The sequence below is a fragment of the Hyaena hyaena genome, unplaced genomic scaffold (genome assembly GCF_003009895.1).
Source record: "Hyaena hyaena isolate Hyena2069 unplaced genomic scaffold, ASM300989v1 scaffold_26, whole genome shotgun sequence".
Lineage (NCBI taxonomy): Eukaryota > Metazoa > Chordata > Mammalia > Carnivora > Hyaenidae > Hyaena > Hyaena hyaena.
The window spans coordinates 5,726,200-5,751,189 of record NW_024080658.1 but is presented as its reverse complement, the minus strand read 5'-3'; the positions used below and the strand labels follow the sequence as shown (position 1 = coordinate 5,751,189).

The 24,990-nt window shown below is 37.6% G+C and overlaps 1 long non-coding RNA gene across 1 annotated transcript; it reads left to right on the top strand.

Moving 5' to 3' along the window:
• Positions 1-16,659: 16,659 nt before the first annotated feature.
• On the top strand, positions 16,660-19,155 carry LOC120228697. The gene is made up of 3 exons (XR_005527574.1): positions 16,660-16,775; positions 16,876-16,995; positions 18,470-19,155. It is a non-coding gene; the product is annotated as an uncharacterized LOC120228697 (long non-coding RNA).
• Positions 19,156-24,990: the final 5,835 nt, after the last annotated feature.

The window sequence follows — 24,990 nt, the reverse complement described above, 5'->3', positions numbered from 1 at the left end:
TTCGATACTGAGAGGGTTTCTCTGAATAGCTAGATCTCCATAATGCCAGAAACAGAAGTCTTTGACCCATAATTTGTCATTTTGTCCTTTATTGGCTGCCAGACATGCCATATACAAGTCTCAAGGAAAAATGAACTTGCAAAATTGGCATAGAAAAGTGGAGTTACATTTCATGATAGTGCATGGAAATGATGGAAATGGACCCTGGGGTGCAGGGAGACATGGGAGGCTGTGAAGTCACTGAAATTGCTATCATCTGGAAAAGATGATGTGATCATCAGCCAGACACATGGGTTTAAGCAAAGGAAAGTTTACACATTTATTAACTACGGTTTTCTTTAGAAGGAGAGAGGACCCTTTTTTTTTTTTTTTTTTTTTAAGCTAGAGCAGCAGCTCCCATGGGAATTCTAGTAAAAGTACACTGCAGGAAGCAGGGACCACGGTGGGCCTCAAGCCAAAACAGATTGGGAGCCACTAGTGTAGAGGAAAAACGTACTCATCTCATTTAGAAGACTGAGACAGTCTGATTTTCTCCTTTGTGCCAGGGAGTACATGCTCCCTTAGGGACCAAAACAGAGACATTCCCTCCAGCTCTGCCAAGGTCACCTTTTTAGGCAGATTTATTCTCAGGTGAGGGGAAAGATCTAGCTCCAGCTGCAATGCATTCTATTTGCCTGGCTGCTAACAGATTTGTTTCATAAAGTGGAATTTCTTGCTTCCCGTGTAAGTGGGAAAATTTCCTAAGGGATGGGGTAAAAAAACAATATACAGAAACCATCTCAATCATAAGGTAGACGTGAAATATGTTGGAAAAGGCAAACACCAACTAATGATAGGAAGACAATTGCACCAGAAAGTCTGGTGTAAAACAAATTTACCTACTTTGCATGCTAAGACCCATCTCAAGCATAAAGAAAGAAACCCCCATAAAGGTTAATTATAGGAAGAATTCTAGTGCATCAGTGAAATAAATTCATAGTAATTTCTTTATCTAAGAAATATTTATTGAGCTTCAGCTACGTGCCAGCCATTGTTCTAACAAACATACTAGTGAACACAAACACACATTGCTATAGTTTGTAATAGACTTTAGCACAGGTCTTGTGGATTTCTAATCATTTTCTGTTGCTATATTTTACCACCTTCTGTTCTTGGATTTCTCAGAGCTTTGCCCTTCCCTGTCCTGGATATATGTATGCCCTTGTGGATTTTGTGGCCGAGAATAGTTTCAGCAGGTTCTCAATCTACATGTAACTAGATGGAGGAGAGAGGCCTCCATCCAGCTCCCATGGATTGGCCTTTGTGCCTGTGAGCTTACGGTCTCCCAAAAAAGATGATTCAGGATAACGATTCTGGCACATTATCTCATTAGGCCTCCTGATACTAAATGAAGAAGGCAGTTGAAAAATAACACTCCATTTCACAAGAGAGAAATCTGGGGCATGGAAAGGTTAAATAACTTCTCTAAATCAAACAGCCAGGAATTGGGCCTGGGACAAGGACAGAGATCTTTAAAATTCACATCACATTTTCCATCCCTTACATCGCACTGTCTTTAGATTAAGTTTAAAGAATTCTGGCAAAAAAATTGAGAATATTCAAAGAGAAAAACATGACTATTAAATAGAGCTGCTTATTTCAAATACCACTAAAATTTGGATATTGTCAAAACTAACTCAAGGTACAAAAAATTAATCATTCACATAGAAATGTGTTTTATAAAATTAATTAGTATTTTCTTTAATTAGATAAACTGTAAGATCATATTAAAAATGTTTATGTTCCAGATGTCTCTCCTAATAGTGATAATATAGCAACAACAAAACTCCACAAAATATTTCACAATATTATGTTGCTATCTGAGCTTTTAAAATACAAACTTGGAAAATAAAATGCATAAAGGAAAAACCAGAGGGAAATACATTTGTAAATAACCTGGACACATGAAGAAAAGAGATCAAGCTGAAACTGAATATCCAGCTGTGTAAACACATTTAGATACTTTTTAAAAATCTCAAATTGATGGTGTTCACAAGGCCTTCCCACTGCCAAATCATAGACTTCACATTAATTCTTCTGTGATTCCACATCCTTTCCACACTGCATCAGTCTAAACTGCCTATTTCAGATGGAACCACTCGAATTCCATGAATGTTTTTGTTTAATCAAATGAGCACTGTAAACTGTTGTTCTTGGTCATACACTCTACTCTTAAATAAAAATAAGATTTCTGAAGATGAAAGACTTGGGGTGCAGGTGTTAAATATTTGCAAATACTTTCCTTACTCTCAGAGATCTGAATTACAAGTAGGGTAGTGGGGCCTTCATTAGTTTCAGTTCAGAAAAGAATGCTAAATTCTGCTAGTTAAAGGGAGAATAATTTTCTATCAAAAAAATAAAATGAGGAGAAAAGAGACTTCCCAGAAGATTTCTGGGACTTCTGACTAAGAGCTTCGGGCAAGGCAGTAACCATTCTGGCCACATGTTGAAATTCCTCTTCCAATTACATGAAATTAATGATAAGGAGAACCTATACACTGTATGGCTTTACAGTAGGAGTTCATTTAAACCATCATTTGTAACCTTAATAAGTACACGGACAATACGTATATTGATGAAACTTATAATAAGGCAAATTCACATCTGAGTTCTAACAGATGCAACTGCTTTATTGAATTCAACTCTCTCACCCCAACACCCTGTTTTGGTCAAATGGATGCTAACCTACCAAATCCAGGAAAAAAAAGTCTTATTTATAAATTGCAACAACTTTACTTTGTACATTAATTTGTTGGCTTAGAACTACAACTATTGAAGCTAAATATGGTTGAAGTCACAATATTTATTTACTACAAATTCTGTGACTATCAAGCCTTTATTTTACCTGTTTCTTATGGAAAGTCATGGCCCATTAAATCCATGGTGGCATATTTAAAAAAAAAATGTCCTCAATTAAAATATTTTCTCAATCACACTAAGGTAGGATTGCAAGATCTAACAAATAAAAACACACAGTGCCTAGTTAAGTTTGAATTTCTGATGAACAATTACATACTTATACTAAAAATATTATTCATTTTTTATCAGAAATTCAAATTTAAGAAACTGTATTTTATCTGACAACCTGCTGGAAGGCATCACAAAACCAGTACTTTTAACTACGGAAAATGTGAGATATTAGCCTGAATCTACTCAACCCAGAATTTACCTTCTTAAACTGACCAAAACTCATCTTGCTTCCTTGTCATTTTTATGTTTGTGATCAAAGCAGAGTATGGGATGATTAGGTGAATGAACTTTTGGACAAGTATATTGAATACCTTTTTAAAATTCAATTTTAGTTTTTTTAATGTATTATTTATTTCTGAGACAGAGAGAGACACGTGAGCAGGGGAGGGTCAGAGAGAGAGGAAGACACAGAATCCGAAGACAGGCTCCAGGCTCTGAGCTAGCTGTCAGCACAGAGCCCGATGCGGGGCTCAAATCCACGAAGTGAGATCATGACCTGAGCCGAAGTCAGATACCCAACCGACTGAGCCACCCAGGTGCCCCTAAAATTCAATTTTAAAATCAAAGATGAAACTACATTTCTCCTAAACTGTTAAGCCTTTTTAAATGTGGCTTTAAGACTAATTTTAAGGCCATTATTTTACAAAAAGGATAGTGTTAATGAAATCTATTCATCTTCTGAAAGGCATAAAAACTATTTATTAAAAATTTTGAAGCAATATAAGAAAAAGCAGACAAGAATCTCTGTAATGTGGTAGTATTGATCAAATAAAATGTAAAAGTTTTATGCCAACTCTAAGGGACAGATAGTGATTAAAAAAATTAGTTGCATTTGCATATCAAGATTTTGTCATACACTATACATGTATATGTACTAGTACCAAATTTCCCCCAAGAAACTAGGTTTTGAAGTATCCATGATTTTCTTTTTAATATATCTCATGTTGAGATACTTGGATCCATGTTTTTTAAACATCTTTTCTTAAGAAAGAGCTTTATAAATTAGGCTACAAAAGTCTTTACATTAAGTACCACAGAGTAGTTACAAAATAATTAAATTTAACAGGCAAAAAAATGTGAAAATACAAAACTTATCAGAGGTAAACTAAACTATCCAAAGAAAACATATTATCTGTACAATAATTCTAGTATGTATTATCAAGTGGGCCATTGGTGCTTAATATCACAGCACCCTCAGCGGAGCCTTGTGAAATGCATCTCAGCACCGTTCACTCAGGGGATGGAAGAGGGAAGCATTTGCCCTGAGCTCTCATGCCCCAATGGTCAAGGATAATCATATGAGGCATCAATTCCACCACACATATGGGTTGCTCAACCAGGCATACAATTTGGTTTTAAAATCAAGTCCTGAGATTTTAGACACATATCTACATATATTTCAAAGTAAGATGATTTTTGTCCAGTAATAGGAGTTAGATTATGTAAATTATTAAAAGCCTTTTCCAACTATGATTCTGTAATGAATGTATAGTGAACTTAATCAGTGGAATAAAGAAAATTTTAATTGGCAATTTTCTCCGTTTACAAAACAAACAGCGCGTTGATCTAACAAACTTGAACTCAATAAGACATCACCAAGTCAGCAGCGTTCAGGACTCCGGCCTGTATCCTCCTATAAAGATCAACGATTAGCTCTATGTGAACAAAAACAGCTCTGAGATTGCTCGAGTCCACTTAAGAAACTTCAACAACACAGCCGAAGCGCAAGCCTGAGGATCACCTCCCAAAAGGCAGTGGAAGAACAGCTTTACCTTAGCAGCGTCATTCCCACAGCCAGCACGGCCTGGCGCAGGGGGAATTCCCAGCTAGATGTTCCCTCTCGGAGCGGAGAGCAGGTGAACGACGTGCTTCCAAAGCCATTCGGGCCCTACGTAAAGGACCTTCTTGGGTTTCACCGCAACCAGAAACCAGCAAAGCTGAGACGTACAGTGACAGTTAGGAACAGGAAAGAAGTCAGAGGTTACCAACATCAGCCACGCAGTGGGCGCGACCCACATTCACAGTTACCTGCTCTGCAGACAAGCCCAGCAGCTTTCCCTTCTGAAGAAGCCAACCAGCGACCGCCTGCAGATTTCACCTGGTTTCACCACACAGGTTTTCAAGTTCGGAGACCCCAGCCGCCTGAATCCGTCACTGGTGGCTCGGCTGCCCTCACGCCCAGCGCGGAGTCCGCACAGAAGCCGCTTCAGGGCTCTGCGGCGGCGCGAGTGCAAACTACCGGGCTTGACCCCCTGGGTGACCCCCACCGCACGCATGCTCAGGACTAGCCTCTCCAGCTGTGGGCTGCAGGCCTTCAGACAACTGCTGCTTTGGACCTCCATGGGTGTGTGTGTGTGTGTGTGTCCACAGAGTGCACCCCAACAGTGTGTGTGTGTGTGTAACCACAGAGTGCACCTCAATAGTGTGTGTGTGTGTGTGTGTGTGTGTAACCACAGAGTGCACCCCAACAGCCAAGGCGCCCACAGCTGACCTGTGGCTCACCTCCAGCGGGTAGATAGCTGGGGCTTCTATAGCTGCTAGTGTTTCCAAAGTTGACCCTGGCCCTAGCTGCTGGCCCTCATCCTTGCCACTATGAGGCAAAATGTATAAACCTGTTAGAATTTCTTTTAAAAAAGAGAGAAGAAGAAGAAGACAGTTTTATTCAAGCCCAAGTTAGGACACCTGGGTCTTTCTTCACAAAGAAAAGAGTGCTCTGCTAAGGGAACATTTGGTGTAGGGTCATATACAATTTTTACATAAAAAGTTACAAATTATTAGACAACGTTACAGAAAGTTGGAGACCTTAAGTTTCTAGTGTATGTAGGACTTTAATCTTACGGGAACCAGGGACGTTTCTTACTTTTTCTTATCTTTTGTGTTCAGAAGTCTCCTTTTTGGTTATTTTCTTTAACGAAACAGATGTACAATGTGTGCTTGGGGCAGAAATAGAGCCCATGCTTTGAGGTTTTGCCGAGTCATTTTGACCTCGGTAAATGTTAAAGTATAGCTTCCCTGGGAGCCCAGGAAAAGGGCCTACAAACATTAAAAGTTGAAAATTTCCTTTATCACTACATAGGCACCTGCAGGTGGTCCCCGCAGCTGAGGGTGCTTACACCACCAGCTCTAGCCCAGTCAAGTGGGATTTATCTTTGAAATAAAAGGATGGTTCAACTTAATGCAAATCGATAAATGTGATACACCGCATCAATAGAATGAAAGACAACAGTCACATGAGCATCAAAATAGATTTAGAAAAAGCATTTGACAAAATTCCACATCCTTTGATGATAAAAACACAACAAATTGGGTATAGAAGGAACATACCTCAACATAATAAAGGCCATATATGACAAAACCACAGGTAACATCATACTCAACAGTGAAAGTATTGAAAATCTGGTTCCAAAACTTTGAGTGAATAAACTTAGTGAAAACCAAACTATTGTGTTTCCTGCATAATTCCCTGTAAATTCTCATGAGGAATGTACCTATTATTTTCTAATATAATAGTAATACAAAATTTTAGCTAGTGCTATACACTTACCCTATCCTCCCCAACATTTCCGGGGCATTTCACAGCACATATCATCCCCTGGACTCAATCCCCCCTATTGACCAACCTCCATCTCCTACTTCGAGCCCCAAGTTGTCTTTGAGTATGAATGATAGTTAGCAACTTAGGAATCCTTCATTTTAACATTGCAGATTTTAGCTCAAGTATATGCACAATTTTCTTTCTCCCATATCAATCTCCCCCTCCCCCATGACTTCCTTAGTAATAGGTTTCTTTCACATAATAGCATGCTCAACCCCCAGAGGAAAAATACCCATTATACAACATCCCCAACCAAACACTTTAGGAAGCAGAATAGGATAGTGAGCAAAATAATTAACCAGGAGTTAGATAGCTGAATTGTGACTGTGTTTCTGCCTCTAATTACATATTTGACAGTAGATAAGTCAACTGAACTTTTTAATATACCAGGACTTGTTCAACCCTGATATAGCTTCTATGAAACAATAGTTTTTACTTTTTAAAAATTGCCTTTAGAAAGTGGCAGACATGAGGTGCCTGGTGGCTCAGTCAGTTAAGTACCTGACTCTTGACTTCAGTTCAGGTCATGATCTCATGGTTGCAAGATTGAGACTTGTATCAGGCTCAGGCTGAGTGTGGAGCCTACTTCCTATTCTCTCTCTCCCTTTTTCTCTGCCCCACCCCTCTCAAAATAAGTAAATAAATATGCATTAAAAAAAGAAATTGACAGGTGATTGGTAGATCTCTTTCGCACTGACTGATTTGTTTTCGCCATGAAATTTATAATTTAGCAATGACTAGAAAATCAGGTAAGAAATATTGAACATATAAAATATAGCTTGTTTTCTATAAAACTACTTAAATACCAAAATATAAGTATGGGGACAATGATTATGTAATTATAAATTTTCTCAAAGTTGAAAGTATTTGTCAAAAAATACATATTTTTCTAATGGACTTTAGTTTGCCAATTTACAAAGGCAGTTTCATTTGCAAATTGGTAGATATAACCTGCTCAAATGAAGAGAAAATTCTCAAGGGTGATTAGAATACAATAAAATTAATTTTATATCTAATATATTATTGAGTCTAAATGCAGTTGGTTTTAAAACTACGTAGTAGATTTATCTTGTTTTTAAGTTCAATTTTTTGTGCTATTTAATTGTTTTTAAGTAATCTTTGCTAATTACATGAGATCACGGACTCACTCAAAGTATTTTTAGATCCATACATTTTTAAGCTCATGTTTAACCTCTAAAATTCTTTTAAATATTTATTTATTTTTGAGAGAGACAGATAGACAGACAGAGTGCAAGCAGGCAAGGAGCAGAGAGAAAGGGAAACACAGAATTAGAAGCAGGCTCCAGGCTCTGAGCTGTCAGCACAGAGCCTGATGTGGGGCTCGAACTCATTAACCCCGAGATCATGACCTGAGCTGAAGTCGGATGTCTAACCAACTGAGCCAGACGCCCCTATTATTTAACTTTTTAAAATATTCCCTGTAGTGTAAGCTCCAAAAATAACTCAAACCATATAGCTTGTGAATGGATCTGTTATTACATATGTCACCATACAGCTGAAGAAATATAAAGATAAATAAGATGTAGTGCCTGATTTTAAGGAGTTTACAATCAAATGGAGAGAAATAGACAAACAATAAAAACCCAGAAGACTACATTAATTTAATAAGTATTTATTAACCATTCAATATTTGCTAAGTGCTAAAGAGATATCGACGGGGTGCCTGGGTGGCTCAGGTGGTTAAACATCTGACTTTGGCTCAGGTCATGATCTCACAGTTCATGAGTTTGAGTCATGCGTCAGGCTCTGTGTTGACAGCTCAGAAGCCTGGGGCCTGCTTCGGATTCTGTGTCTCCCTCTCTCTCTGCCTCTCCCCCACTCATGCTCTCTCTCTCTCTCAAAAAAAAATAAATAAATAAACGTTAAATTTTATTAAATAATAAAGAGATATCAGTAAGCAACAACAAACAAATCAACTACAAATATCACTGCCTTCACAGACTTACATTATAATAGAGGGAGAGAAAAAACAAAAAAGTAAAATATATGTCAAGTGTTGATAAATGGTGAAGAGAAAAACAAAAGAGAAAAGAAAAGTGAGAGATGAGTTTTAGGCTGGTCAAGGAGAACACTGACAGGGTCATATTTGAACAAAAACCTGAAATGGGCAAGAAGTTGGCAAAGGCCCTCAACCTGAGGCAGAAACATACCGATTTAAAGAAAATGTTGATGTGGCTGGAGCAGATTGAGCAAATAGGCAGATTAGCAAGAGACGAAGCCAGTAGAGTAATGGGGAGGTCACAGCAAGGGGATCTTTTGGTGATGTAAGTATATTCATGGTCTATTACTACGTAACTATCCCCCAAATTAGCAGCTGAATATAATAAATATGTATTATTTCACAAAGATTCTATGGGTCAAAAATTCAGTAGTCATTTAGCTGGATGCTCTGTCTCAGGTTCTCTCGGAAAGTTGCAGGGAGATATCTGCTGGGGCTACAGTCATCTGAAGGTTGGCTCACTCACATGCATGGTAGCATTGCTGGCTGTTGTCAGGAGGCCTCAGTTCCTGACCAGGTGGGCCTCTCCATAGGGATGCTTGAGTGTCCTCACAACATGGCAACCAGCTTTCCCAAAGAGAGAGGGTGGGAGGCATAAACAACTGTGTCTTGTATACGTGTTCTCAGAAGTCACACGATGTTATTTCTACAATGTCCTATTGCTTGTACAGGTCAGCACTATTTGGTGGGGGAGGAAACTACATAGGGTCATACATACCAGGAGACAAAAATCATTGAGGGCCATATTGTAGGCTGCTAGCTCAGTAGGGAATCTGGATTTGTTTTGAATGAGATGAGAAGTTATCAGAAACTTTTGAGCACAGTATTGGCCTCATTTAAGTTTTTTTGTTAGTTTATTTATTTATTTTGAGAGAGAATGCATGCACACGTGAGCACACATGAGTGAGGGAGGGACAGAGAGAGAGGGAGAGAGAGAATCCCAAGCAGGCCCTCTACCATCAGTGCAGAGCCGAACACAGGGCTCCATCCCACGAACCATGAAACATGACCTGAGTCGAAATCAGAAGTTGGATGCTTAACCAACTCAGCCACCTGGATGCCCCAATATAATTTAAGTTTTAAAAGGATTACTATAGTTCTTAGGTTGAGAATGGACAGTTGCGGGACAGCATGGAACCCAGGAGGTCAGTTCAGTGGTTTTTGTAATACCAGTAAGATGGCAGATTTTATGGGTGGTGGAGATTAGAGGATCAGAAGTAATGAGGCTGTGAGTATAAAGAGGAGGGGAGTCGGAAGAGATCAAAGCTGAGATGTGACTTTGGGAGAAAAACCGACTGTGAAGAATTTTTTAGTGAATTATTGTATGCTAACTGATGTAAAGCTTCCTTGGTGTTTTTACAAATTCTTCAGTAAAATATTTAACTCTAGTGGACTTTGGACTTTTTTTTTTTTTTTTTGAAGGAGTAAAATGTTGATATCTGCTCCAAGTCCAAGCAAGTCTCATGAGCAAAATGTCCCAGAGCCTTCCTTGGGTTCAGTCCACATCTGAGTTTATCTTTATCTGATGCAGAAAATGTTTTCCTGTTTCCCAGTCTCTCTGTTTAGAAATTGGATTCCTTTTACCTTATTTCTTTTCCTGAATTCCTGATTGCAAGTACACATCTGTTTCAGTTTCTCTCTTGCCCCTCTCCTACTCCCAGCCAGCCAGTCTCCTCTCCCTTCCTCACCTAATGCCTTAGTATTCCTATTTCCTCCTCCTAAACTACCTACCTACCCAATGTCCAGCTATACCTTGTCCTAAGGGGCTGTTTACAGTTCAGTGTGACTTCTTGGCCCCTTGTGATCTGCAAGCCACCTCCTAGGCATATCCTAGAGGCAGCTCTAGCTAAAGGAACTTAGGAGATATATGCTACTGGCTAGAATATTTTTATAGTAGTAGCATCATAACTATATTACTTTATATATCATTATTATTATATTACTATTATCTATTATTATTATATGTAAAAGGTGTCAGGTTCTTACCATGTCATACACTATGTTAAATTTAATAGTATTATTAATACATAAAGAAACCAAAACTCAGAGTGGTGAAGTAATTTGCTCAAAGTTACCAAGCAGATGCAGGGTTCCAACCCAAGCATTGTTGATGCCAGAATACAATTGACCACTACCTTGTATTAATCCACATTTAGCCAACTTTAAAATTTAAAAACTTTAATAAATAATGACATTCCTATTCAGATGTAAAAATATTAAAAAGTGCTTATGTTTTGTTTTGCTTTAATAAGGTACAAGAGAGAACATACAAATAGGATTGGAGAGACTTGGAATATCATAAAAAGAATTTCTGAAGAAATTGAAAAACAAGCTTACATATATCACTTTTGTGAGAAAATCCAAAAAGCTAAAACTTAACCACATGGGTAAAATGTAAAAAGTTAAAAACAGACATTCATAATTCAGGTTGTCAGATTTCAAAAATTTCATCTTAGACTGGATATTGTAAACTATACTATGATGTCTTGCAAGAGCATAAAAAAAAGTTTTGATGGCCAGGGAAAAAGTGAAGTAAATTTGAGTATAGTCAGCAAAATGGGAAAACTAAGATCAGGGGAGTTAAAAAGAGAAGGAAGAAGAGGAAGAGGAGTTTATCTAGAAGCTTTTAAGTTCAGGAAGGCCTGGGGAAAGTGGTTGTGGAAACACTATTAATAGTGACAAATTGACATCATTGATTATGAAATTAATGGAAGTAGGAAGAACCTGTCTCCAAGCTTTTATCCAAAGATTTCAAATGTTTTAAAAGAGTCCAATGGTCAATTCTTTCCAAAGAGACTGATAAATTGAACATAATAAAAGCACAGATCAGGACCCTGTCGGCCAACATTCTGGGATCATTATGTTCTCCCCGAAGGATAACCCCTCTACCATGCTAGAAGCCTAAAGGCTGACAGCCACAAAATATTACCCTGTCTCTAATGATCCCAAGGATGATGTGACTCAGCTTCCAACCTACCTTCCCAGTGATTTCCTGTGCAAAGAGAAACCTAGCTGGCAATAAATAACCCATTTGCCCATAGTCGGGGAGGACTAGTTGACAACCAAATGAATAGAGATTATTTTGAAAATAGAGGAAAAATTACCCTTCACCAAGAAAAGACTGATAAATGAGACTCTTACACCGGTCTCAGTTAACCATTTAAAAAATAAGAACAGCCTGGATAGATCAGTTGGTGGTTAGACATAATTTCCAAACCATCTGTAGTGTCAGGCTCTGAAAAATCCACGAGGCACAGGAAAGCAAAAGGTAAAGAAACATACATATGACACAACAGAAAGGCTGTTAGCAATAACTGCTCAGTTTTGTACATTGGGATGATATGATTTCTCTTGGTTTTTCAATTGAGCATGAAAGTTCTTGGCTGAATAAATATAGTTCAAAGAGCCAATGTCTTTTTTTAGCCCAAGTTAAATCTCAGTTATATATGATAAAGGAAGAGTGGCAAAATCTGAAACTCTGATTAACCCATTGTCACCCGTTATGAAATCCAATCTTGTGAGGCAATCCTTAAACCACCCAGTCAGGAGGAGTAAGGTGGTTGGAGGAAACATTGGCTTAGAGGAACTCCTTTGAGGAAGGATATAACCCACTTTAGAACTCTGGAAGCCTATTGCTAATAAGCTTGAACAATGAATATTTTGCAAGTAAAAGTCAATTTAGTAAAATTTCAATTAAATTCTCATCTTTAGAATCAGATAGAATCTATATTATAGGCTTTCTGAATATCAGTAGAGATTCACAATGACTGAGCTTAATCTGTTTCCTATCTCTCAGATATCAAAATAAATTCAGCTTGACTGGAACTCTACAAATATATCTCTCAAAGATTTGACCTTCTGATATAGAAGATGAGTGCTCTATTCAATAGTACATGAATAGCTACATACTCCATATGAAAATCTCCATAATATTCTTGAAGATACATAAAATATGAATGTGTAGTGAATTAAGGACATAATAACCCCCATTATAGCAAAGGATTTTATAATGAGGTACTGGTGAATAATATTACAATTTTTAACAAAGATGATGAGAAACATCTTCACAAATAACGCAAGGCAAGAAAGCGAAGATTGTTTGAAATTTTCCAATCCTGTGCCATCGAACCATTTTTCACATACATACACACTCACTCACACACCACCCAAACCCATGATTCAAGATGTCTGGAAAGAAAAAATCTGAGCCTTTGGGCAAAGAGAATAGAGAGAAATATTAAATGAAAATGTTAAAGTAAAGAAAACAAAGTTGTGACTCTTATACACTATTGATGTAAATATAAATTGAAATAGACTTTCTGAAGGGCAAACTGGCAGTGTTTATGAAAGTTTAAAATGTGTTTACTCCATAACACCCTCAAGGTCCATCCATGTTGCTACACATGGCCAGATTTCATTCTTTCTCATTGCCATGTAGTATTCCATTGTATAGATAAACCACATCTTCTTGATCCATTTGTCTGTTGATGGACACTTAGACTCTTTCCATGTTTTGGCTATTGTTGACAACGAGTGCTGCTATGAACATTGGGGTACATGTGCATCAGCATTTCTGTATCCCTTGGGTAAATTCCTAGTAATGCTATTGCTGGGTCATAGGGGAGTTCTATTCTTAATTTTTTGAGGAACCTCCACACTATTTTCCAGAGGGGCTGCACCAGTTTACATTCCCACCAACAGTGTACTCCACATCCTCGCCAGCATCTAGAGTTCTCTGATTTGCTCATTTTAGCCACTCTGACTGGTATGAGGTGGTATCTCAGTGTGGTTTTGATTTGTATTTCCCTGATGAGGAGCGATGCTGAGCATCGTTTCATGTGTCTGTTGGCCATCTGGATGTCCTCTTTGGAGAAGTGTCTGTTCATATCTTCTGCCATTTCTTCACTGGGTTGTTTGTTTTTCAGGTGTGGAGTTTGGTGAGTTCCTTATAGATTTTGGATATTAACCCTTTATCTGATATGTCACTTGCAACTATCTTTTCCCATTCCGTTGGTTGCCTATTAGTTTTGTGGATTGTTTCCTTTGCCATGCAGAAGCTTTTTATCTTGATGAGGTCCCAATAGTTCATTTTTGCTCTTGATTCCCTTGCTTTTGGGGATGTATCAAGTAAGAAATTGCTGCGGTTGAGGTCAAGGAGGTTGTTTCCTGCTTTCTTCTCTAGGGTTTTGATGGTTTCCTGTCTCACATTCAGGTCCTTTATCCATTTTGAGTTTATTTTTGTGTATGGTGTGAGAAAATGATCTAGTTTCATTCGTCTGCATGTTGCTGTCCAGTTCTCCCAACACCATCTGTTAAAGAAGCTGTCTTTTTTCCATTGGACACTCTTTTCTGCTTTGTCAAAGATTAGTTGGCTGTATACTTTTGGGTCCAATTCTGAGTTCTCAATTCTATTCCATTGGTCTATTTGTCTGTTTTTGTTTCAATACCATTCTGTCTTGATGATGATAGCTTTTTAGTAGAGGCTTAAGTCTGGGATGTTGTTTCCTCCCATTTTGGTTTTCTTCTTCAATATTACTTTGGCTATTCAGGGTCTTTTGTGGTTCCATACAAATTTTTGGATAGTTTGTTCTAGTTTTGAGAAGTATGCTGTGCAATTTTGATTGGAATTGCTTTGAATGTGTAGATTGCTTTGGGTAGTAATGACGTTTTAACTATATTTATTCTTCCAATCCATGAGCATGGGATGTTTTTTCATTTCTTTGTGTCTTTCTCTAAGACATATTATTAAATGAAAAAAGGAAATCCAGAGATAGATACTTAGGTGTGTATCATACTATGATTCAAATCTATCTATTTACATGTATATTACATATATGTAAATACATTTACAAATATATGTGAAAGCATACTTTCAGTGATCACCTCTAGAGAGCAAAGTGGGTGTCTAGGGAAGAGGTAAAGTAAATTTCATTTTTTAAAATTTTATAAATGCCTACATTGTTTAAATACGTTAAAAACAAGTATATAAATGTTATAAAGGGAAATATTTTTATTTTTTCAAGTTTTTAAATTTATTTTGAGAGAGAAAGAGGGAACAAATTGGTGAGGGGCTTCAGAGAGAAAGAGCACGATCAGGGAAGCACATCAGAGCATCAAGCAGAGGATGAACAAGTTGCAAAGCAAAGATAGTTTTGAACATTGGAGAACAGGAAGGTGTTCGGTATTACTGCAATGTGAATTCTTCATTCAAGAACCACCAGACAGGGGGAATTGAGCTAGATGAGTCAGATCATAAACAGTTTTAAATACCTTCTTTACGAATTGAGGATTTACCTGCAGGTGAAGTTCTGGCTCAAACGATTTTAAGGAAGAATCTGATGATTAGATTAATGTTATAGAAAGGTAACTCCAGAAGTGAAGTAGAACATAAGGTAGGTAGAAAAATAAGAAGCAGAAGAAACAGAAGAAGCAGAAGAAGCAGGAGAAGAAGAACAACGTGTCATTGACATGTGACTTGCCTGGTTTCCAGAGCAAAGACCAGGTGAAGCGGAGCTGACTCTGCACTGTGATAGACATGATATATACCACTTGCATAATTTAGTCTAGCCTCAGTAAATCTTGTTCTCTTTTTCAACAATATTACTTATTTACTTTTGTTTTAAAAGATTTCCCTTTGTAGGAGTGCCTGTTTGGTCAGACAGTTAAGCTCTGATTCTTGGTTTCGGCTCAGGTCATGATCTCACTGTTTGTGGGTTCGAGCCCTGCGTTGGGTCCCATGTTTCTGGTGTGGAGCCTGCATGGGAATCTCTCTCCCCTTCTCTCTCTGCCCCTCCTCTGCTCACACTCTCTCTCTTAAAATAAATAAATAATAAAACTTAAAACAACAACAACAAAAACCTGGTCCTTCTACTAACCTGCCTTCATTACAAGAGATTGTAATTGCCAACTTATTTGCCTGCCTTTCCCCTTGAAGCATGTGCTTCTGGACAGTTGGACAGTGAGAACTAAATATTTTATTCTTATATTGTTTTCTTGTACCTAGCTCGGTACTTGGTACCTATAGGTGTTTGAGGAATGTACTTTCAGTACAACTGAGTGGGAAGGGTATAGGTAATCATTCTGGGTGCCTCCTGCCTGACATGTCTTCTCAATCCATGCACTTTCCCTTGATAGGGAAGTGGATTCTCAGACAGAATCAAAGGTTGCTGACATCATAAAGTACTGATCAGATCTCAGCCTCTTTGCCTGGGGCTCTGATCTCCACTTTCTCTGGGGTTAAATTGCAACCTGAATGTGCATTCCTGGATCAATTTGATGTCAAGAATGACTACTACATAGAAACACTGGCTCCTCTGTTCCCTTAGACAATTAAATCCGTGCCAATGGGCCCTGAACTTTTCCCTCCCCATTGGACCACAGGCCTTTGTCCTCAGGGCCCAGCCTAACCAACAGTTTGGGACCATTAGCTCAACACATCTTCTCATTTGAGTACACTCACTAACCATCCAGGACCTGACCAATGTCAGGACTAAACTCATGCTTCTACTAGAAAAACTTGCAGTGATTTTTCCTCAATCCATATATGCTAGAATATCGGAAAGCTTCCTTTTGAGAAGCTAAGCCTAAATATAAGCCAAGATTGAAAGCAGTTGAGCCAGAGTCCCACTCCAGCAGGTCCAGGGGTCCCTGAAGGATGGACGGTGTCAGCGAGGGAGGGATGAGAGAGGCACAAGGTTCTTTCTGGGACCAGCTAGGCATCTTCGCAGTGTCTGAGACTCGACTTTATGATTTCATGTTTGGGGGAAGGCACAGATGTGGCATTCTGATGATAAATTCTTTGATCAGTAAAGATTCTCCAGAACATTGATATGCAAAAGGTATGGGGAACAGCCCAGAGGTGGCATTAGCATAGTAAAGGCAAAAGTTAGTTCTTTATGAGTAGGGGTCAATAGCCTGTTTATCACTTAATGGGAGGTATTAAGAAAAACAGGTCTTTCAGGAAGCAATGTTGCTTTCATAACCACAAAAGAAGAAGTTCCTACAGTAAGTTCCTTCACAAAGTACAATCAGCCCATGAAGACCAGAATGAGTCACTCCGAATATCAATCAACAGGGTGCCTTGGGTGCCTTGGGGGTCGGTGCTCAAGCAGAAACAATTGACTGGGGGTGGATATCGATTGCCACCTGAAGGTAAGAGTCTCTGCAATTTACCTTAAACTCACAAGGAGTTTTTTCTAAATTTATTGGTTCAGAAATGGCTCCCAATACGTTGTGTCATGCTTTCTTACAGATGCTGCCATCGAAGGGACTACATTTTAAGCAACATCTGCATTCCAAAGACTTCAACTACTTTACTTGGTTGACATACTTTAAAAGGCATCTATAAGACTTTGATAACAGGATTATGTTGGTAAGTTCAGTTATTTAACTTGTTTAAACACCAAATCTTCCTGCCTTTGTTGGGTTTCTTACCCAATATTTTTACATCTAAAATCTATAGAGTTATAAAAGTAAGTAAATTCTCTATTTTCTTCACAGCTTTTCTTACCATCTAACATATTTTATATTCTGCTAATTTATATATCTTTTTGTTTCTACTATAACAGAAGCTCCAGGAAGGCAGAAATTTTTAGTTGCTTTGTTCTCTTGCATATTTTTGGTGTCTAGAACAATGTAGCTCTTTAAATCCATTGGTATGTACACATAGAAGGGAAGATGTATATTAAGAGACAGCTAGCAATCTCTGCCATAGATTTTTATTTAGTTAATGCAGGCACATGGCCACACCTAGTGTGAGGAATAACAAGAGTGGTATTTTTTTTAAATCTCTAGTGATTTTCATATGCAGCCAGACCTGAAAACAATTGTTGAAAAGAATGTTGTTTGTCTAGAAGAGTTTCTGATTCTTTCCTTGTCTTTGTCTCCTTCTGTGAAGAATTCCCAATGGAGTTGGGAATGGAATTTGAGGATGGAGGTGAATTCTATTAAAAATTCCTTAAAGGAATGAGTAAACCTGAATCAATTTAGAAAATTATTTAACCAAAGAAATTATGAGCTAGGATGAACCATGATGACAAACTCATGATATTTCTGCTTCTATCTTCTATTTTATGCCAAATATCTTACATTTGAAGTAGGATTAAGGAAGTTGTTTAGGGGCGCCTGGGTGGCTTAGTCGGTTAAGCGTCCAACTTTCGCTTAGGTCATGATCTCACAGTTCGTGGGTTCGAGCCCCACGTCGGGCTCTGTGCTGACTGCCAGCTTAGAGCCTGGAGCCTGTTTCAGTCTGTGACTCCCTCTCTCTCTGACCCTCCCCTGCTCACGCTCTCTCTCTCTCTCTCTCTCTCCTAGAAAAAAAAAAAAAAAAAAGGAAGCTGTTTAAAAAACTAAGAACTATGTTTTGGAGACCCAACCACATTGTTCCTCCTCATCATAAACTTTCTGTTTTGACTTCTGTGACTTCTTTCAAATGAGTTTTTTTTTTTCTAGCCTTAATATTCCAGAAGTGGCAGAGAAGATAATTACATTTGAAACATGATGCAATAGTTAAAAGTTTCTATCCCTACTTTCTTAATAATTGTTTTTAAAAACTTTTATAGACTATAGGGGGAAGAGTATCATTCTATTTTAGCTATTAAATCCTCCCTATTGAATAAAATTAAATATCTTTGGTACCAAGAAGGTATTTTCTATCATGCATAGCAATTATGAATTTCAGTCTACAGATTCAGACAAAATATTTTTTTTCTTTCTCTTTCTTTCTTTCTTTCTTTCTTTCTTTCTTTCTTTCTTTCTTTCTTTCTTTCTTTCTTTTGATAACAGTCTAATATTAGCTCCCATCTTGTTGGTATAGTAGATAGTTATTTTGGGGTTTCTACTTCTAGGTTTTGGAGCTTTTACATACTGCCAAAACATTTGATGGGAAGAAGTCTCAAGGTTCTATCCAGGATCCGCAGATCATCTGTTCTTGAAGTTATGTCTTGATGGCCCTGAAATGATCCTGCTACCTTCCAGCCCTGCTAGAGAATGAAAATATGAGAAACTGTTTAAATGGCCCATTACCCAGACATGCCACACTACCAAGCCCTTCTAAGGGCTAACCATAGCTCTGGACTCTGCTGGGCCCTGAAATACAGAATTCTTCCCTCCAGGTTCCTCTGATGTTTTCCTTTCAATATCTCTGCTCCATCTGTCTTCTATCCAGGCAAAACAATTCATCTTTTGCTTGCTTCATAAGCATCAAGCAAAATCTCCTTAATGAATTAATACGTTTGTAAACCAAAAGCCCTGAAGATACCCTTTTTTCTACTTTCCTTCCCTGAGGCAATGAGTTTACTATGTGCTTGTGATGAGGGAGCATAAAGCAAACTGACAGGCCACAAACACCCCTCCCCTCCTCCCTTCCCCCACCCCAGGTGGAATATGTGTGATATTCAGGCACTCCTGGCTGCCCAAGAACAAAGGAAAGGGGAAAACAAATGGTTAACTGATAGAGATCATAGTCCTGCAGTCCTCCATAATGAAGTGGGAAACAAAGGGCAGAAGGAAATGACAGATAGAACTAAATTTCCTTATAACCTTACAGCCCATTGACAAATACTTGAGTCAGGCAGAGTACAATGTCCAGAACTCCCTACTGTCTTAATGTTAATGCTTTGCCAGAGGGAATAAATCTTAGCTTGACAATAGCTAGGCTTTCAGTACCCTGTAATCTTCTTTAGCATTTGAAAATCTCACTGGAAACTTCTCTTGGGCTTGACCTCACTCTCAACACCATAGTATAAAACCAGTCTCTCCTCATGATACCAGGACACCTTTTTTTACCAAAGACATCTTCAAGAATTCCTTCTTGGTCCTCAGCTCCAGACCCCATAAACCCCACTATCATCCCAAAGACCTTATCACTTGAAGGGGATAAAGTAAAAAGAAGTACAGGGAAAAAAAAAAACAAACAACAACCTTCATATAAACTAAATATTATCCTACTTCAAGAATAGATGGTGACGTTTAAAATAAAACACTATTCCCCCCACATGATATTGACTTTTCAGCACCGGTTCTGCATCTAGATATGGTTTACCCATGTCGTAACTCCTAAGAAATATGTTTCATGATTATTTTTCATCTACCTATACTTACCTCCATTTGAAATTCAGGACCTATTGTAAGTATTTAATAAATATTTGTTGAACTGGAATGTAAAACCAATTTCATACAATCTAAAACTAAAAGGCAAAGAAGGGAGGCTATAAGTAAGGCTGGTGGATAGATTGTGCAAAATTTATACTTAATTATATTATCCAATTGGGGATTCAAATGATCAGGAAAATATTAAAGTTTCCACATAAATATAAACTAATCTGAAATGACATAAACACCTAATAAGACAGCAAAGATCGGTCACCATTTTCTAAGTTGGATCTGATTAAGATGGTAGTTGTGTAGAGAAATAAGGATTCCATAGTGAAACAAGTTTGAGAAATGCTGCATAGCATACTTTAGAAATGTAGAAAGCAGATTAGCTTATTTATCTTAAACCCCTGAGGAGCTGTGAAGAAAAGGAAGCAGGAAACTGTTTAATTTTGCTTACAATAGTATTTTTCAAACTTATTTGAGCATCTTCTCTCTCTCTCTTCCTCTCTTTCTCCACACACACACACACACACACACACACACACACACACCATATAATCACCTAGTGAATAAAAAACTTGCATTAAAAAAATTACCTTTGGGTGCATTTGGCTGGCTCAGTCAGTAGAATATGTGACTCTTGATCACAAGGTTGTAAGTTCAAGCCTCACACTGGGTGTAGAGATTGCCTAAAAGTAAAAATAAAAAATCTTGGGACAACTGGGATCAAGCCTTGCATTGGGCTCCATGGTGGGCATGGAGCCTGTGTGGGATTCTCTTTTTGGCTCTCTCTACCCCTCCCCTGCTCACACTCCCTCTCTTTCTCTCAAAAATTAAATTAGTTAAATTAAAAATCTTAAGAATGGAAAATCCTTATAAAAATAATTTTGATGTTAATTTTGAATTCATAGTTTACTTGCCTTCCGATTTTTTTTCTTAAGTTCTTTAGTAACTTATCTTTTACCACAGAATGAACCTTACTCATTCTATTAAGAAACCACTAGTTGAATATTTGATAGGGAAGTGATGTGCAAATACTGGCTTAAAATGCTTGTATTTAAAATTTTATGTATATATTTCTTTATCAAGGCTGTTGTCTTTTCTTTCTCCTGTCTCCTGGTTTCTGTTTTTAGAATGAGTATTCTTGCCATACCACCCTGAATGTGCCCGATCTCATCTGATCTAGAATGAGTATTCTTTCTTTATTTCTCTCTCTTTCTTTTTTCCTTCTTTCCTTCCTTCCTCTTCCTTCTTTCCTTTCTTTCTTTCTTTCTTTCTTTCTTTCTTTCTTTCTTTCTTTCTTTCTTTCTTTCTTTTCTTTCTTTCTTTCTTCTTTCCCCTTCCTTCCTTGTTCCTCCCTTCCTTCTTTTGTTCATACTCACTGACAGAAGAAATACCTTTATACTAAACTATAAAGGATTTCCAACCTATGTTTTTGTGGGTTTTTTTGGTTTTTTTAGATATTTCAAAGTTCATACTTTCCTTTTCTTTTGTTCATACTCACTGGTAGAGGAAATACCTTTATACTAAACTATAAAGAATTTCCAATCTATGTTTTTTTTTTTTTTTTTTTTTTTTTTAGATATTTGGGCAAGATTTTGAAAGGACTATAGGTGGGGCACGTGGGTGACTCAGTTGGTTAAGCACCAGACTTTGGCTCAGGTCATGATCTCACAGCTCTTGAGTTCAACCCCCGCATTGGGGTCTGTGCTGACAGCTCAGAGACTAGAGCCTGCTTTGGGTTCTATGTCTCCCTCACTCTCTGCCCCTCCCCTGCTTACATTCTATTTCTCTCTCTCTTAAAAATAAATAAACTTTAAAAAAAACTTAAGAAGAGACTATAGGAGATAGCCCTGCTTTTCTTTAAAAAAATATGGTTTTATCAACCAAAAAAAAAAAAAAAAAGATTTAGGAATCTTTCAGAATCCTTGTCAATGTGACCAGAAGAAAAAGACAAATCCGCACAACAGTGGACCCTCTTTAGTCATTCATGTTTCACTGGTGGACCAGTATTTGGCTTCAAGTTCAGATATAAGGACCAATTTCTTCCTAGTTTTAGTAATATCTCTTTCCTTATCTTTCTACTTTGGCTTCTGGAGGAGTGAACTCTTTCTCACTCTTTTTCAGTCAAGCAAAGGAAGTGCATCTAATTGGTGAAAACCTGATAGCTATGGGCCAAGTTCCAGGTGTGGGTAACTTTTTCTCTGGCATAGGAAGCAGGATTGGCTTTCTGTCCCAGAGACCACATGGATCTTGTTTTTCTGTTCTCCATATGTAGACAAGTGTCACTCAAATTTTGATGGGCTCCGGAATCATTTGGAAGGCTTAATAAAACAGATTGGTGTGTCCCATCCCCAGAATTTTTTGATTCAGTAGTTTGGGATAGGGTCCAAGACTTTGCCTTTCTAGCAGGTTTCCAAGTGATGTTGATGCTGTGGGCCTTGGATCCACTTTGAGAACCACTGTGCTAGACAAAACAGGAATGTCCTTTTCTTCATTTATTATCCATGTCTCTACCATCTCTGTTCTAACACCTCTTCCTCTGGCTTGGTAGGTAATTCAGGTAAGTCTCTTATTTGTGCAGGTGAGTTTTAAATCAGGGAGAAGCTAATAGCCTCATTTCCTTTTAGGAACTAAGCCAGTATCCTCCCACAAAGGATGAACAGTGAATTTTGTACTTTGGATGATAATACTGACACTTAACCAACGTTTGGCTCATTGTGTCTTTTTTGCAATTGATTAAAACTCATAGGAGAGGTGGAGCAAGTGATTAGCTTATTATTTAGGTTTCCTTCTGGTCCCAACTTCCTCTTCTTCTGTCTTAAAACAACAGATATTCCCCTGCCCAGCTACTCAGAGGTAGGTACGTGTGATTATTCTGCATTTTTAGATTGCTAGGAATTCAAGCTTTTTCTAATAGAAGGTCCTTGTGTCAGTGTAAGATATTCCAATGTCTATCTGTCTGCAGGAAGAGCTTATGGAGACATTCTGCATATAAATGGCAGGTGTTTTCATATCCATATATCATTTATAGTTTGCTGCCACCAGAGCATGACAGCAGAATGCACATTTACCACAGAATATAATATAAAAAGATTTTTGACCAGTTTTCTGGTCTCCTAGTAGAATAATCAAAATTTTTCTCACTGTATAAAAAACAAAAAACAAAGATGGCAATTTCACAAATAATAAAAGAAAAAGCAAAGCTTATTTTTTTTAAATTGAGCTATAATTGACATACAAATATTAGTTTTATTCATACAACATAAGGATTTGATATATGCATACCTTGCTAAATGTTTACCAAAATAAGCTTAATTAACATCCATCACCACCAATAGTTACAACATTTTTTTCTTATAATGAAAACATTTAGATCTACTCTTAGCAACTTTCAAATGTACAATACCATGTTGTTAACTATAATCACCATGCTGTACATTATACTTCCAGGATCTATTTATCTTCAACCAACTTCATCCATCATAAGCCTATATTACATTTGCTAAAAAATGTGGGATATCACAAAGACTGCCCATGTACCAGCTGATTCTGTGAAAAAGGATGGTTATCACTTTTTCATATGGTAACATTAACCAGAATTTTGTTAAAAAGAGTTCACTAGCACTGAAATCGATGTGGTTTTGCATATACAGATTTTATATATACAGATATTCATTACGTTAGTTATACAAATGAAAACTGAGAAGTCTTAATTTTCACACACAATAAATACTCATAGAATTTATTGAGAAATTTTGTTCAGTGTTGTGTTGGGAGGGGTTGCAACAGGGAGAAATCCAGTAATGCTGTGCTGGGAGAGGGGTTTGTAATGTCTTTGTGACACCCAAAAACACCTTTGAGAGTGTCTTTGGGCACCGTCTTGACTGTTTCATATATGATCTTAAAATATACTTAAAGATCATCAGTACAATGTAAATATACCTATATATGTATGTATAGGTCAGTAATGGTACCATTTGGGGTGCCTGGGTGGCTCTGTCTGTTAAGCATCTGATTCCTGATTTCAGCTCAGGTCATGATCTCATGGAGCCTGCTTGGGATTCTCTCTCTTTCTTTTTCTCTCTGCCCCTCCCTTGCTTGCACTCATGCTCTCTCTCTATTTCAAAATAAAACACAAAACATTAAAAAATTTAAAAATAATAAAGGTACCATTTATTTCACGGGGCTGAGTTGGTTTAATTATTCTACACTTTGGGCCTATTTAGAAAACATCTGATGAATTCAGTCATACCCCTACACTGTACATTTATCATCTACTCTTCATCTTAAGTCTGATGATCTAATCTGTGTCTTCCAAGAACCCATTCACCCATAATTTAGGGTGGGGAGTCACAATATTGTTTCCAAGGGAGTGAAAATTGATTCTTGGGGGATGAAAAAAATCATGGCTATTACAGTGGTATGTGCTCCTCCAAAGGCCACAGTGGAAAAATAGATATACATTATAACAGTGGTGTTAAAATTTCATGAGGTGGCAAGGATTAGGAAAAATTCTTCAAAAAGTCTCCTTAGGGCATCAATAAGGAAAAGAAAAAGGACTATGAAACACTGCTCTAATGCATTGCTTTTGTGTGAATGCTAATCCACTCCCAAGACTGTGTTGTTTTTGTAACATTTATTGAGGACTTAATATAATGAATTTGTGATATTGGTATTATCTTTCTGTCCATTTACAGTGAGGCATGAAGAATTTTTTTTTTTAATTAAGTTGCATGGCTAGTAAGAAGCAAAGCCAGTGTTCAAGTTCAGGCTGACTGAATACACAGCCAAGGCTTGCAAACGTATTTAATTCAAAGGTTATTTGAACTCAAATAACTGTAAATCTAGTTCTTCCCCTGAGGTGCGAGCTCTTCTATCCAAAAAGTGACTCTAATCTTAATCTAATCGACTTGAATATTGCACTGGCAACTCAAAATCTTTTTGTTTACTTAAGTGATTTATTGTGCCATAATTGGCATACAATAAACAGCAAAAAATAAAGTATAATTTGTTAAGTGTTAGCAAATTATTCTCCCATAAAACCATGCTCCATAATAAAGATAAGAAGTGTATCTATCACCCTCCAAATTTCCTCAAATTCCGTTATAATATCTCTGTCCAGCTCCTTCCTGAGACCCTTTTGAGCCACAACAACCACTAATTTGCTTTTTGTCACATGTTTACCATTCCCGGTGTCCTTCATGGTTTTTGTAGATCCAGATTTCCACCTGTTATCATCTCCTGCCTGGTGGATTTCTTCTATTTCTTG